Source organism: Polypterus senegalus, chromosome 1, assembly GCF_016835505.1.
Source record: "Polypterus senegalus isolate Bchr_013 chromosome 1, ASM1683550v1, whole genome shotgun sequence".
NCBI lineage: Eukaryota > Metazoa > Chordata > Cladistia > Polypteriformes > Polypteridae > Polypterus > Polypterus senegalus.
Window position 1 is genome coordinate 178,913,098 of NC_053154.1, and position 15,734 is coordinate 178,928,831.

At 35.8% G+C, this 15,734-nt stretch overlaps 2 protein-coding genes across 2 annotated transcripts in view; one reads left to right on the forward strand and one right to left on the reverse strand.

The window, feature by feature from the left end:
* tspan4a (tetraspanin 4a) overlaps window positions 1-15,734 on the reverse strand; it is a 429,441-nt gene that overhangs the window by 333,175 nt on the left and 80,532 nt on the right. The window lies entirely within an intron of this gene.
* The window catches only part of swap70b (switching B cell complex subunit SWAP70b), a 322,658-nt gene that overhangs the window by 394 nt on the left and 306,530 nt on the right, over window positions 1-15,734 (forward strand). The gene's annotated exons all lie outside the window — the stretch shown is intronic.

Genomic DNA, 15,734 nt, shown 5'->3' on the forward strand with positions numbered 1-15,734 from the left:
ATAATGCAGAATAAAAAACAGTGAACCTAAATTAGCAAAGGCAAACCTGGTAGTCTGACTGGCAGTCCAGGAGGACAAATGCTATTCTAGATGCCTGTCGTTTATCACAGCTCAAACAGAAGGTAAAGGATACCAGAAAGAAGGGTCCACAGAGAAGCCTTTCAGTATACAAAAACTTCAGAGATGCCAGAAGGTAAAATTTAGGGTGGGGTATAAATGACGGGCCAAACACTGAGACTAATGGCATGGACTTCACAGAAAAAAGACAATGGTTTACTGCCTGGGAAAAATGTTTGCAGAGAGTTAAAGTCAGAAAGGGAAAAATGTAGCTGTGTTTCAGAGGTTGGACTGGTAAAACATAAAAGAAAAGCAGTAGAAAAGGTCATCTTTGCAGGGTTGTTTTTGTATTTTTTTTTTTTAACAAAATGGTCTATTTCAGCAAATTTTCATGTTACCCTGACAAATAACATCAAATCCTAACATGTGTGTTAATTTTAAGAAGCAGATTGAGGGTGTGCCCAGTGACAAATATCCCAAATATTACTTTGATACTCAGAAGTTCTCAAGAGTACACTTGGAATTTAAAACAAGGTATATTGCAAAGTATTTTCAGAATGAATAATTTCTGACTGGAAGGTATACCCTCTTATTTTGTAAGCCACAATGCTCATCTTTCATCCAAGTACATTTTTCTCAACGTTGTTTAACTTCAGAGACTATATATATATAAATGGAAACTCATGGGAGGCCTAATCTGCATTTTTATCCAAAGTATACAGCCTGTCTAAGATGCCAATGAGTTTAAATGACCACTAGAGAAAGCATGGTAACAAGTTTAATAATAATAACTAGAAATTATATGCTCTGTGTGAAGACTACTTTAGATGTAGCTGTCTCCTGGAAACCATTCCAAGATCAACAGAATTACAGAAGGTGACTTCTAAAAATTTATGTAGTGACCTCTTCTATACCACAGCCATCCCATTCCATCAGGCTCCAAGAAACTTCACATTATAAATTAGCAAGCAACAACTGCTAATTACAGCCCTTGGGTTCCACTTTACACCAGATATATAATTAGCTAGTAAAGGTAATGAGGCTCAGAAAGAGCTGCTGAGCTAAATATACTGAGAGAAATTTTTCAGAACATGTCTGTTGTTCTCCAAATTCAAATCATTATGAAAATGAGCTTGAAATCTAACAGACCACTGTTATTACACATGCTGCTGCAAATATGTCAAAAGAATTGGTAACATGGCCTTTCTGCATAGTTCATTATGCATAACATTGTACAGGTTAAACGGTAACTCGAGCTAGGAACATTCATTCAAATGGTATGTATTTTTACAGTGACCACAGACCACCTAAATTCAGGTACTGGCACTGTTTCATATCACACCACCAACGGTTTTAGTGGATATAGAGGGTTTAGCAGTTTCATATTTCAAATTTTAAATACACCCCACGACCCTGCTCAGAATTAAGCAGGCTTAGAAAGGGGTATGGTATATTTGTGGCACCTCTGCAAGAGAACCACCTCTTTCAACCTTCACAAACATATGCAGTTTTTAATATCTGGAATTAATTTGGAATTAACTTGCTTAGAGATCTTTATATAAACAACGTCTTTGCATACTATGAACAATTACATTCAAAATTTAACATTCCAGCTACACATTTCTTTCACTATCTTCAAATCAGGAACTTTGTTAAACAACCTTCCCGATTTTACTCATCTTGCACACTCATCCATGCTGGAAAAAATATTGCTCAATCTCAAGGACTTAGACACCATCTCTACAGTATATAAAATCATTTTACAATCCCTCCCTTTCAAAGATCCAAGAGGACACTGGGAAAAAGATCTCTCAATTAATATATCAGAAAAGGAGTGGCAAATAGCAATGCATAGAATTCACTCGAGCTCCATATGCGCAAAGCATACAATTATACAACTCAAAATTATATATCGAGCACATCTGTCTCGACTAAAACTCTCTAAAATGTTTCCAGGGCATGATCCAACCTGCGAACGTTGCAACCAAGTCCCAGCCTTACTGGGTCACATGTTCTGGGCCTGCACCAAATTAACATTATTCTGGACAAAAATGTTTAATTACCTCTCAGACAGTCTTGGACTCACAATTCCTCCTAACCCATTAACAGCTGTGTTTGGGGTTCTTCCAGAGGGGCTTAAAGTTGAGAAAGACAAACAAATTGTGATTGCATTCACTACACTCTTGGCACGCAGACTCATTCTGATAAACTGGAAGAACCCAAACTCTCCTTTTTTAAGTCAGTAGGAAACCGATGTGTTATATTATTTGAAATTGGAAAAAATCAAATACTCAGTTAGAGGATCCGTACAGACTTTTTTCAAAACATGGCAGGATCTAATCAGTAATATTTTAAAATAAGCTCATAAAGCATAGAGAATTTATTAATTTAGGTATGTTTACAAGCCTTAAATTTCACTGCGTTTGGCTTGCTCTCTCTCTCAGGTGTGGGGATCGAGCGGTCCTTAACTCAATTTTTCTTTTTGTAAAAACTTGATTGCTTTGTATGGATTGCAATAAATTAATAAAAAAAAAAAGAAAGGGGTATGGTATGGTACATTTAAATACATTCACCTGGGAAATTTCCAAGGCAAAGGGCTCAGTAAAGGTTCTATTAAAATCAGATATATCATAAGTACTATGTAACTAACAGAGTACTTTTCTGAATGTTTTTTTTTTCTTCAATATGCTACATTTAACTGCCAAAACAAAGAAAACTGTATTCCTTCAAATTCAAACAATAATTAATACGAATAATGGGAATGTGTGTATAAATATAGTTTCACCCTGTAGCATCCTGTAAAAATGGTTCGATCAGATTTGAATGTAACGCTTTGACCTATAATGTACTATTACAAAGTTTTGGAGGGTTTAGATTAAAAGCAATATACACTGAATTATGCTTACTATATACAGCAATGATGTTTACTAGACTCACATTTACGAGGCCCATGCAATTAATTGATATTTTAAGCACTGTACAGAAATTAAAAAAATAAATAATATAAAGAACTATGAACAATGTTCACCTCCTCTGTATTCTGTCCGAGGGGCAAGCCACTGTGCAAGCATTTAAACTGAACAAGGCATGTCATCACTCTTGGCTTGTGCTGTGTCCAGGGCTTGAGTCCCGGTTTCTGCTTTGCGAACTGGAGCATCGTGTTACATCATAGTCTGGCCTCCAAGGAGACATCACCATTCTCCACAATACTCCATTTATTTTACTACCAAGGGCCCCAGTCCTTAACCCATTTTATTGTAGTATATGTATATAAACACACTCGAAACTACATTGGGGGCAAACACTACCATGTAAAATTTGTATGCATTTTACACCGCATTGCATGAAGAATTACCCGATAGAAAAGACAGTGCTGCATGAACTTAAGGACACAACTTGCTAAATGTGTCTTCTTAGAACTTCAAACTTTGTCATTCCACTTTACTTCTGCCTGCAGCCTTTATTTGTATAAAGCTGCAGAAGAGTAGTGCTCATCTGCATGACTTGCAAGCCCTGTTTCTCCACATGATTATTTTTCAGAGGTCAACTAATTTACTTTTTTCTATACATTCTCCACATTTTAATTAAATCAGTTAAACCATTTTTGGGATTTTGAGGAATTTTGAGTTTTTCTGTGGGGGGTTACCCTTTAAGTTTGATATATGGCAATATCCTTTAGTAGCAGATACCTACTGCCCTAGATGTACCATCCTGACACATTTCAGCTTTTTAACTAAATGGAAAATAGCATTATAATTGGTGATGAAGTCTGTAAGTCAATCACTTAGTCAGCCAGTGGAGACACATTTAACTGGGGCATGGTGCATGTAAAATTCAGGGCTAATACTAAAAGTACCAGAGAGCTGGCTGAATCATGGCTCTCAAATGAAAATGCCATTAACAGACATTTGGACATGAACCCAGCATATGCAAGCTTAAAAAATAAAGATACCTAACTAATAAAAAAAAAACAAACTTTATGAACAAGAACACTTGAACCTCACCATATTAATCCCCACCCCCATATTTGCTATATATTGCCTTTGATTCCTGTTAGTCTAGTCATTTTCCTCAGATGACAACACCTTCTAGGTTGTCGAAAGCTTAGGAACAAAAATAAATAAAAATGTAACTTCCTTAGTGTTGCATTTTATTCCAAAAAACATGTGAAAAACATCACATTTTTTGGCATTAAAAAATTACATATTTATTAAATCTCAAAAGTATAATGATACAAATAATAATAGTAATAAAAACTAAAAAATAATAACAAATAACAGTATTAATAATACTACTAATGATGCCAAAACAGTATACCTGTATAATCTCAAAATGAGTCCTTTGTGTGGTATATCTTAAAGCACAGTGAAAGACACAATCCACAGTCGGGACAATAATAGTGTATTTCTTTTTGGATTTTCTTGCCTGATTTATCCGTTTTTGAACAGCATACTGCACAGGTATGAGTTGGATTCTATTTTTTTTTTGTTGATGGTATATATAATCAATAAAATGTCTACCAATAAGACGCTCTGGATTGATCTGCGATGTGCTGGGTCGACCGCATCTCTTTAACGGTGTTGTGTATGGCAGATGTGCACCAATGATTTTTTTCTGCATGCTGGCATGTAAAGTTTACATGAGATACAGTTTTGTGAGCTTCTTGTTTAGATAAGACTAATGCATTCCAAATGCACTTTTCCACAAGATGATGAAATATCTTTTTATAATATTTTTTACTGCCTTCTCATAACAGAATAGAAAGTCAGTTCTTGATCAGTACGATCCACGCCAGCCATCATGCTATTGTAGTCAACCACACACAAAGTTTCATAACCTGCTTGTTGCCTTTTGCTTGGACAGTGACTGTAGCTGCGTTATGTACAGTGCTATGAAGACAAACATCTTTCTTGACCTTCCATTTCAGTGCAAGCACTTTACCCTTTTGCCAACCTACTAGTGCACCTTACTGTAATTTAGCTCTGCCAAAGTCTTCAGGCATGTCATGATGGTTGGTATGAATGGTTCCTTCATTTCTGCATATTTCTGTTTCTTCACAGCTGGGGTTTTGAATACAATTTATTTTTGGAGTAGACATGGTCCTTGGTTTCTTTTCTTCCACAAAATAAAAGGGAGTCACAAACAGCTTTTTTGTAGGTTTTTCAAAATTATTATAAAATTAGATCAAAAGGTGATCTACTGTCAGCCTTTCTTTGCAAGATGTCAAACAGCTCTGGAGACACAAATAAAATTGTCCTTGGTTTCACAGTAACTTTGATCCAGCAGAGCATCTATCAAAGTCAGCACCGATGTAGCAAGCCATACTGATTATACTTCGGACATAATTTCTTCAAAGAATGGTGTTGCAAAAATTTTATTCTTAGACCAGTACCATCACTGCTGAGGTTTCACTACAAGTCCTTGCAATATCATTAAGCCTAAAAAGACCCAGATATCATCAGCAGTTACTGGTTCTGGCATATTGTCTACTTCTGTTGCACTCCTAAACCCCCCCAAATGTGACAACCTCTAAAACTTAAAAGAATGCTGTTCATTCAGAAGTAAATTGCTTCTTCAACAATCTATTCTCACTTAACAAACTTTTCAGTTTTAAACCAAAAATACAAAACTATTTACAACAACTAACCTCATTATTGACACTCAAAACCTTATAGATAGCCAAAAGTGGTGGTGATGTACCTTAGAAGTAAAATAAATTATTATGATAAAATGTCAGTTAGATATTATAAAAAGACATAAAAATCACTGCATTTTCTTATACCAAATCTTGGGGACTTAAAAGAAAATACATGAAGCATCAATTAAGGAAGGGTAAACACACTTAATCAAAACAGCACTCTCAACACTTAAGCTCATATAATATAAAAAGTGGGACACTAACACATGTTTTTTGATATCAACAATTATTTAGTATCTTAGTAATAGAATACAGGGGCTGGGAATCACTAGACGCCTTGCGATTTAATGCGATTATGATTCAGGGAGCCAAGATACAAATATAAAGCAATTCTCAATGCAATGTGATACATCTAGATTTATGACTTATATACATGACTAGCAGAATACCCGCGCTTCGCAGCGGAGAAGTAGTGTTTTAAAGAAGGTACGAAAAAGAAAAGGAAAAATTTTAAAAATAACGTAACATGATTGTTAATGTAATTGTTTTGTCATTGATATGACATCTATCTATCTATCTATCTATGTTGTTCTCATATCTATCTATATATATATATATATATATATATATATATATATATATATATATATCTATCTATATATATATATATATCTCTATCTATCTATATATATATACCTCTATCTATCTATCTATAGCAAAATACCCGCGCTTGGCAGCGGAGAAGTAGTGTGTTAAAGAAGGAAAGAGAAAGAAAAGGAAACATTTTGAAAATAACGTAACATGATTGTCAATGTAATTGTTTTGTCACTGTTATGAGTGTCGCTGTGATATATATATATATATAGCAAAATACCCGAGCTTCAGCAGCGATGTCATGTGTTAAAGAAGTTATGAAAAAGAAAAGGAAACATTTTAAAAATAATGCAACATGATTGTCAAAGTAATTGTTTTGTGTATTTGGTGGCAGCATCACAAACTTGTTTTCGGTAGCTGCATCAGAAAATCAGAAAATCAAAAAACCACGACGTCTAACACGCCTCCTTTTTACTGTTGTCTCACAGCTTGGATTGCTGCTGTCATATATATATACACACACACATACACACATATATATATAATATACATATATATATACACATACATATCTTCATATCTACATATCTATATACATATCTACACACACAAATTATATATATGTGTGTATGTATGTATGTATGTATGTATGTATGTATGTGTGTGTGTGTGTGTGTGTGTATATATATATATATAATCTAGATAGGGGTGTGTGTGTATATATATATATATATATACACATACATACATATATATACACATACATATACTTGTGTGTATGTTTGTATGTGTCTATATGTGTGTGTATAGCTTTGGTCACTGAGTGCAAGGGAAAAATAATAAAATATAGTCTATAAGTTATTAAACAGTAAAACATTAACGTTTTAAGAAGTACAGGTACATTGAGCACTACTGGAGTGGTTGCGGGTAAACTACATTTTAAAGACTGTGTAACAAAACAGGTAAGTAACTAACAGCAGCTAAAATGTATATGGATAATCTCTCGGTAGTAGATCCCTTTTGAAAGGCGCTACACGACGGCTGTGGTATAGAAATTACATTTTCTATGTGAACGTTCAAATTTGTGCCTCTGGTAATGTGCCTTACCGGCAATTAAAGAAAATTATTTTTGTGTCCTCTGCCGTGTTAAGAGAGAAAGGCTTTGGTTTGGGATAAAAGGAAAAAAGGTGTAAAGAAAGGAAAGTTGCCTTTTTCTTTTATATAGTATAGAGAGATGTGTTCGCTGACGTTATGATCGCCTTTTGGGGACAGTCGCGTTGGGTCTTGTGTAGACTGGTGAGACGTCCCGCCATTAATCGGCTGTGATGGCACTGTGAGTCCTCCACTCGTATGCGTGTGTTCATAATCCGAGCTGAGGACCTGATAATCGTATATCGTGCAAAAGAAAGTGTGAATCACCTTAATATTATTTTGCCGTGGTGTAGAAAAGGGGTCCCGTGTTTGCAGTTGTCTGGGCTCAGGGGGCGGATGAAAAAAATTAAAAGTGCTCACTTTGACTTAAGGCAGAAGCGCAGTCAGCGTCTCAAAGGCCGGCACAGCTATGCACGCGCGCTGGCTGCTCGACTTTTGCTGGGCAGGAGACCCCTTTTGTACACACGTTCATGATATCAAAAGTCTCATGATATCAAAAGGCTCTTTGGAGGTAATTCATATATTATATATATAGCAAAATACCCGCGCCTCGCAGCGGAGAAGTAGTGTGTTAAAGAAGTAATGAAAAAGAAAAGGAAACATTTTAATAATAACGTAACATGATTGACATTGTCATGAGTGTTGCTATCATATATATTCCTGCCTAAATAAGTCACCCTCCCTTCGCTCTTACTTTTTACCGTTCATTTAATCATGGCTAGTGGCGGAAAAATTATAAAATGGAAGGAGGATGGCTTTACCAAAACAATTATTGATGGCGAATCGATTATTCATAAAGCTTGAATTGGTGATCTGTTTTTCTGTGTTAACCTTATATTTTTCATACTTCTTCTCAAACTAAGGTGGTGCGAGGGTAAAATGAATCGGGATGCGCTGATCAATGTAATCGGTGTACCAGGAAATCATGCATTGACAAAAGCTCCCCTTTCCTTGTAATGCAAAGTGTGATTAAATGCATTATTTTTCAACACGTTATGGAGCACATGCATCGAAGCTTCTCAGCTGTGCTTGTGCTAAGAAAAGGAAAGATTTTAAAAATAGCGTAACACGATTGTCAATGTGACCTTTTGTAAGTAGTGCCTGGAGGATTCAGTGTGTTGAAACTCTAGAGACAGCGTGTGTATTAACTTGAGGTAAATGGGAGGGGAGATGATGACGTGACTCCCCCACCCGCCTTAACTGTCAATCCCCCACAAACACAGTCTCTCAGAATTTGCATAAGCACACCCCTTCACCTACAATTTTAACTTAGTTACAAAGTGATCAAAACTCTCGTTTATATCCTGCGTCCTCTCATTAAACTTGTATCCCGCATTACCTGTGGACATGTGAAACGCCAGCGGTAGCCTGTCTATGAACTTAATTTAAAGTTTAGGTTTACACCTTGCTTTCTTTCCGAGGTAGCAGCACTCATGAATATGGTAGTATATGCCACTCGCTCGCTTCTTATTGTTTCGCTGCCTTCTCAATTATATAATGCATGTTTTCTTAAGCGCTTTTTGTAGGTCTTCCTGGTTTTCTACGTACTGCGTTGACAGTCAGTTCACGTGATTACGTGGGAGGCGTGATGATGTCACACCTAAACTCCGCCCCCTACGTCTTTGCAGCTCTACTCCATTACAGTTAATGGAGAAAAATACCTTCCAGTTATGACCATTAGGCGTAGAATTTCGAAATGAAACCTGTCCAACTTTTGTAAGTAAGCTGTAAGGAATAAGCCTGCCAAATTTCAGCCTTCTACCTACACGGGAAGTTGGAGAATTAGTGATGAGTGAGTGAGTGAGTGAGTGAGGGCTTTGCCTTTTATTAGTATAGATACATTTATTTTCTTACTTTTTGACCACTTGTTACTTTTAAAACAAAATCATCATTATTCATTATAAAAAGAAGATGCTGAACTGAATTCTATTTTTTTTATTGCCACAATGGCAGGTGTCAGCAGTTCCCCAACACCCCGAATAAAAATGCTTGTCTGTGTGGTAGCATTTTCTAGCTTAAATTAACATGAATTTCAGCATGTGCTGAACTACATAAAGTTGATTTTGAACACTTTGGAAGACATGGTTATTACAAAAAAGTGTGTACTGAAACATATCAAAATAAGAACCCGTTATGCAAACTTCCTCATTTCCACTCCTGGCACAAGCATATGTGTATGTCTGTATCATATATATATATATATATATATATATATATATATATATATATATATATATATATATAGTCTGTATCTGAATATAATTTAATTAGAAATCGAGTTTGAAGTGTGACTGTCATGCCTTCTAAAGGCCAATTCTTACAAGCCCTTATGGAGCCCTATTATGGAGTCAATTTATTTTTTCCACCCCTAGTGGCAGAGCATTACAGTTTTTATGTTAGGTTTGAACATTCATGTCACACAAAATAATTTATGTTATGCTTTATATAATACTCTTTTTACTTAAAGAGGGTAAAATCCTCATGAAACTGGGGACTGTCTCTATTCATTTAATGGTGCAATAGTAATAGAGATTTTCATTACATTTTATCAGACTACCAACTGCCTGGACATGAATGAACTCAATAACCTAAACAATCAACCACCACTCTTGCCATGACCACTTCTGAAACTGTCATCTGTTGCACCCTATGGATAACATGAAATCATCAGATGACTTACTAAATTTAAGTGATGAATAGGGTCATTTTTCAGTGGTGCTTTTGCATACAGAAATTAATCAAACTGATATTTTACTATACTGTATTTAACAGAACTATGATAAATTGTTTCAGAAAGGAAATTTGTTTAAAATATAGAGTTCTTTAGAATATATGTACCTACTTTTGCAAAAAACATTTACAAGTAAATCATTTCAATCAGGCAGAACGGTCAGCTACATGACCCTTAGAAAAATTCACAATAATCAGAGAGTAAAAGCTGTAACTGAAATTCAGGAAATGATAGCTTACATGTTAATTTATGATCTGAAAGACAGATTTGAAGGAAGCAGTTCCTGAACTTGATAAGAAGTCTACCAGTTTCACTCTTAGCAAAAAACAAACAAACATACTTAAAGGGGTACCCATTCCTCAGCACAGGAAGCTTTGAAGATGGATTTGACCCTGAGACTCAACTTAAATTCATCTTTCAAGAAAGGTCAAAAGTACTGACCTACAAATACTGCCTTTTCTCTCCCGGCCTGGAGCACAATCCACAAGCACAATGTGCTTTTCATAAAGAAAAATAGAAAATAAACTTATGTGAGCACAAATTCTTTCTTTTTATTACAACAGTCAATTTTGCAAAATAGATGAACAGAAAAAAAGGGATGATATTCAAGAACTGACTGAACAGAACAATTAGATGAAAAATAACAATATATCAAGTGTATGAGATAAGAAAACAGCCTGGAAAGAAGGAGAAAGAAATGGTATGAAGAAACCGAGTGTATCTGCTTAATGTGGCAATCAGTGGCTCTTTCATCTGTGCAATCCAGTAACAACTGCAATTACAATCTCTTTTAAGGAAAGTGTTTTATTGTTGTTGTACATGTCATCAAAGCTTAATTCAGTGAAAGTGAAAAGCCGTGAGTGAAGTACAGTATATACAAAGGAACAAAAAATTGTCCCTGTAGGTTTTGGGTCTCAAATTGCTTTACTAAAAACACCAAATAGATACACACTACTAAGCAAGGAAACGTCATTGCTCAGGTTCAGACATCACTTTGTCATCTCCAAGTTCCTGGTAGGTCAAAGTCAGGATCTGAAAGCTAGAGACTGTAGACTAGAGCTTAGACAGAACATTTGAATACCTGTCTGCCTGCCATGTACAGTATGAAATAAATAGAGAAATGGCAAACTATATGAATTTTGAAAACAGGCATACATTTCTCAAAGAACCTTATATTAACAGAGTAATTTCAAAAATACTAATAATAGTATAGTCAATTATGAAAATTAAGTTCCCAAACTATTTTGAATGCTGCTTACCCTGTAAGATTGAAAACAAAAGATTAAGTTAGTTCAGTGTTGCAGACTCTGATACTGCACAAGACGCCAGGCTGCAAAAAGCCACACTGGACTTCTTCAGATTCATCAGTCAAACTGAAACCTTGTATTTACAGAGTGGAAAGTAATGAAGTCCCCAAAGAAAATGACGGTGAGGAGCTGCCCATGCAACCCCACACAGCTACAGCATTTAGATACAATGTGTTAGTAATATTTTAAATACCATCTTGTGAGATCCTCATAATCTAAATTTAAGTGGTAGCTTTTTGACCTGAACTGGTTGTTATTAAGAAAACACTTCTGAGATCAAATTAAAGTGAGATATGAAACAGCAGCTGCACTTTAATGTATGTATGCAGTCTTTAAAATTAATATGATCTATTTATTAATGTGTTTTAATTAATTTTCTAAATCTGTTTATTTCAATATAGGATCATGGCTTGCACAAGCTTTTGCCAGCAGCATCAGGCATATGAAAAGTGTCCGGCCCTGGATAGAAGCATCAGTCAACTTAGTGTCACCCATTAACCCAAACTGAATATCATTAGGAATGCAGTAGGAAACTAGAAAAATAAAAGTCTACACAGAAAGTAACTAAACTTGGATTTCAATCCAGAACTTGAGTGATTTATTGTGAATGAATAGACTACAGTCTGAAAATCTACAGACACTTTAAGGAAGAGATTTCCTAAATGTGATGTTTAAAATAAAATGAAATAGCAGATGCCCTAAACTTACATTTTTCTGAGGTGTTTACAAGTGAACAAGTGGATAACCTCCCAGAGGTGAACGCAACTACTAAGGAGGTACTGAGGGATTTGGAAATTGTAGAGGGAGAAGTGCTGCTCAGATTAAATAAGATGAAATCAAACAAATCACCAGGCCCAGATAATATTTATCCTCGTGTTCTTAAGGAGGCTAGTGAGTACATATATAAACCCTTGACACATATTTTTAGGAAGTCACTGAGCACTGGAGAGATTCCAAAGGACTGGAAAATGGCAAATATCATCCCATTATATAAAAAGGGTGACAGGGCAGATCCAAGCAAATATAGGCCAGTAAGCTTAACAAGCATCACAGGAAAATTAATGGAAGGAATTATTAAGGATAAGATTGAGCAACACATGGCAAGTACAGGAGTTATTCTGAACAGTCAGCATGGGTTCAGAAGAGGGAGGTCGTGTTTTACTAACATGTTGGAATTCTATTAGGTTGCAACAAAAGGATACGATCAAAGTGGAGCTTATGATATTATTTATCTGGACTTTCAGAAAGCATTTGATAAGGTGCCACATGAGAGGTTGGGTATCAAGTTAAAAGAAGTGGGAGTTCAGGGTGATGTTTTTAGATGGGTGCAGAATTGGCTCAGACACAGGAAGCAGAGGGTGATGGTGCGAGGAACCTCATCAGAACTGGCCGATGTTAAGAGTGGTGTTCCACAGGGGTCAGTGCTAGGGTCGCTGCTATTTTTAAATATATATAAATGATTTAGATAGGAATATAAGTAACAAGCTGGTTAAATTTGCAGATGATACCAAGATAGGTGGATTAGCAGATAATTTGGAATCTGTTATATCATTACAGAAGGACTTGGATAGCATACAGGCTTGGGCAGATTTGTGGCAAATGAAATTTAATGTCAGTAAATGTAAAGTATTACACATAGGAAGTAAAAATATTAGGTTTGAATACACAATGGGCGGTCGGAAAATCGAGAGTACACCTTATGAGAAGGATTTAGGAGTCATAGTGGACTCCAAGCTATCAACTTCCCAACAGTGTTCAGAAGCCATTAAGAAGGCTAACAGAATGTTAGGTTATATAGCACGATCTGTGGAGTACAAGTCCAAGGAGGTTATGCTCAAACTTTATAATGCAGTAGTGAGGCCTCATCTGTGGAATACTGTGTGCAGTTTTGGTCTCCAGGCTACAAAAAGGACATAGCAGCACTAGAAAAGGTCCAGAGAAGAGCGACAAGGCTGATTCCAGGTCTACAGGGGTTGAATTATGAGGAAAGATTAAAAGAGCTGGGCCTTTACGGTTTAAGCAAAAGAAGATTAAGAGGTGACATGATTGAAGTGTTTAAAATTATGAAGGGAATTAGTACAGTGGATCGAGACTGGTATTTTAAAATGAGCTCATCAAGAACACGGGGACACAATTGGAAACTTGTTCGGGTAAATTTCGCACAAACATTAGGAAGTTTATCTTTACACAAAGAACAATAGACACTTGGAATAAGCTACCAAGTAGTGTGGTAGACAGTAAGACGTTAGGGACTTTCAAAACTCGACTTGATCTTTTCTTGGAGGAAACAAGTGGATAGGACTGGCGAGCTTTGTTGGGCTGAATGGCCTGTTCTCGTCTAGATTGTTCTAATGTTCTAATGTTCTAATGAAAGCTCTTTCCAAGAAGTTTCTAAAACAGTTATTCCTATATTAAACATTTTCTATGCAAGATGATCGTAGGATTTCTTTTACCTTGTCAAGGTGTCTTATACAGTTGCTAAATTTAATATCTCCCGCCACTATTTCTGTAAGGGCAGCACATTGGTAGCGCTGCTACCTCACAGTAAGCAGACCTGGGTTCGCCTCCAGGGTCCTCCCTGCGTGGAGTTTGCATGTTCTACCCATGTCTGCGTGGGTTTCTTCCCAGTGCTCCGGTTTTCTCCCACAGTCCAAAGACATGCAGGTTAGGTTCATTGGTGATCCTAAATTGTCCCTAGTGTGCGCTTGGTGTGTGTGTGTGTCCTGCGGTGGGCAGGCACCCTGCCTGGGATTTGTTCCTGCCTTGAGCCCTGTGTTGGCTGGGATCGGCTTCAGCAGACCCCCATGATCCTGTGTTAGGATATGGCAGGTTGGATAATAACTGACTGACTATTTTTGTAATAACGATAAAAAAAACACAACCATTTATTTTCAAAGACTGTGCACAAGTCACATTAACAGCTGAATGTAATGATCAATTAAAATTGTGACTTGGAGATACAGGTCGTAGGAAGATATTTAATGTAATTGGCTAAATATTTTTTGATTTTATATGTTAGTGTTTTTTATGTTAGCTTAAATCCAAACAGAGTATATAAAATGCTGCTAATACAGGCTGAGGTCACACAAAAAACAAATTACTTTACACCAATCAGATCAAATCCAAAGGGAACCACTCCAAAGCCAGTGTGGTCACACAACAAACAAAACAAAGCATCATTCTTGGTGGAGACCATGTTGCAGAGTTCATAACAATGTGGTGATGTAAACTGTGTCAAATCCTGGTAATTATGTAGTATAACCTAACATTCAGCTGAAGAACTAAAAATACAACGGGTCATTCCTTAGAAACACTGCCCTATGTTTAATACTGAAGAGAATTTTTGTAGTGTCACTTAGGGGCCTGTGGCTAGAGCAGCTACACAGGGGTCTGCAGCCAGACTGTAGTCGAAAATTTGATTACTTATTTTTTAAACAAAACTTTCACACTGTCACTTAGACACACTATCAAGAATAAAAAACCTCAGTTAAAATGCTAGCTGAACCCACTTTTAACATATTAAGTTTGTATACCAGTCAGTGGTCCTTACACCCTATGGGCAAAGTGGTACCCTGCTAGACCCTTTTTGTTTTTTAAGATAAAGTGAGTGTCATCTTAGCAACAAAAGAGATGGAAAGCCACAACAAAAACTGGGCTCAAGAACCAGAAGCAAGATAAAAGTAAGGCATGTTATACAAAAAAACATATCTGAACATTAAATTAACTTTTAGTTGTCATTTGTTTTTCTTTCTCTCTCTCTCTCTCTTTTGCAATATAGAATCTTTCCAAGATATTTAGAAAATAGGACAGGAATCAGATATTTATTCCAGTTGCAAGATAACACAAAGAGAACCAAAAATGGAATATAAGCTACACTGGAACTTTATATATATATATATATATATATATATATATATATATATATATATATATATATAGCAAAATACCCAGATTGGCAGCGGAGAAGTAAAAAGAAAAGGAAACATTTTAATAATAACGTAACATGATTGACAATGTAATTGTTTTGTAATTGTCATGAGTGTTGCTGGCATATATATATATATATATATATACACACACACACACAGACACATATATAAACATATATATACATATAAACATATATAAATATAAATATATATATATATACACATACTGTATATATACACACACACATATATACATACTGTATATACAACATATACATATCTACATATATACTGTATATACACATATATATACAAATCTACATATA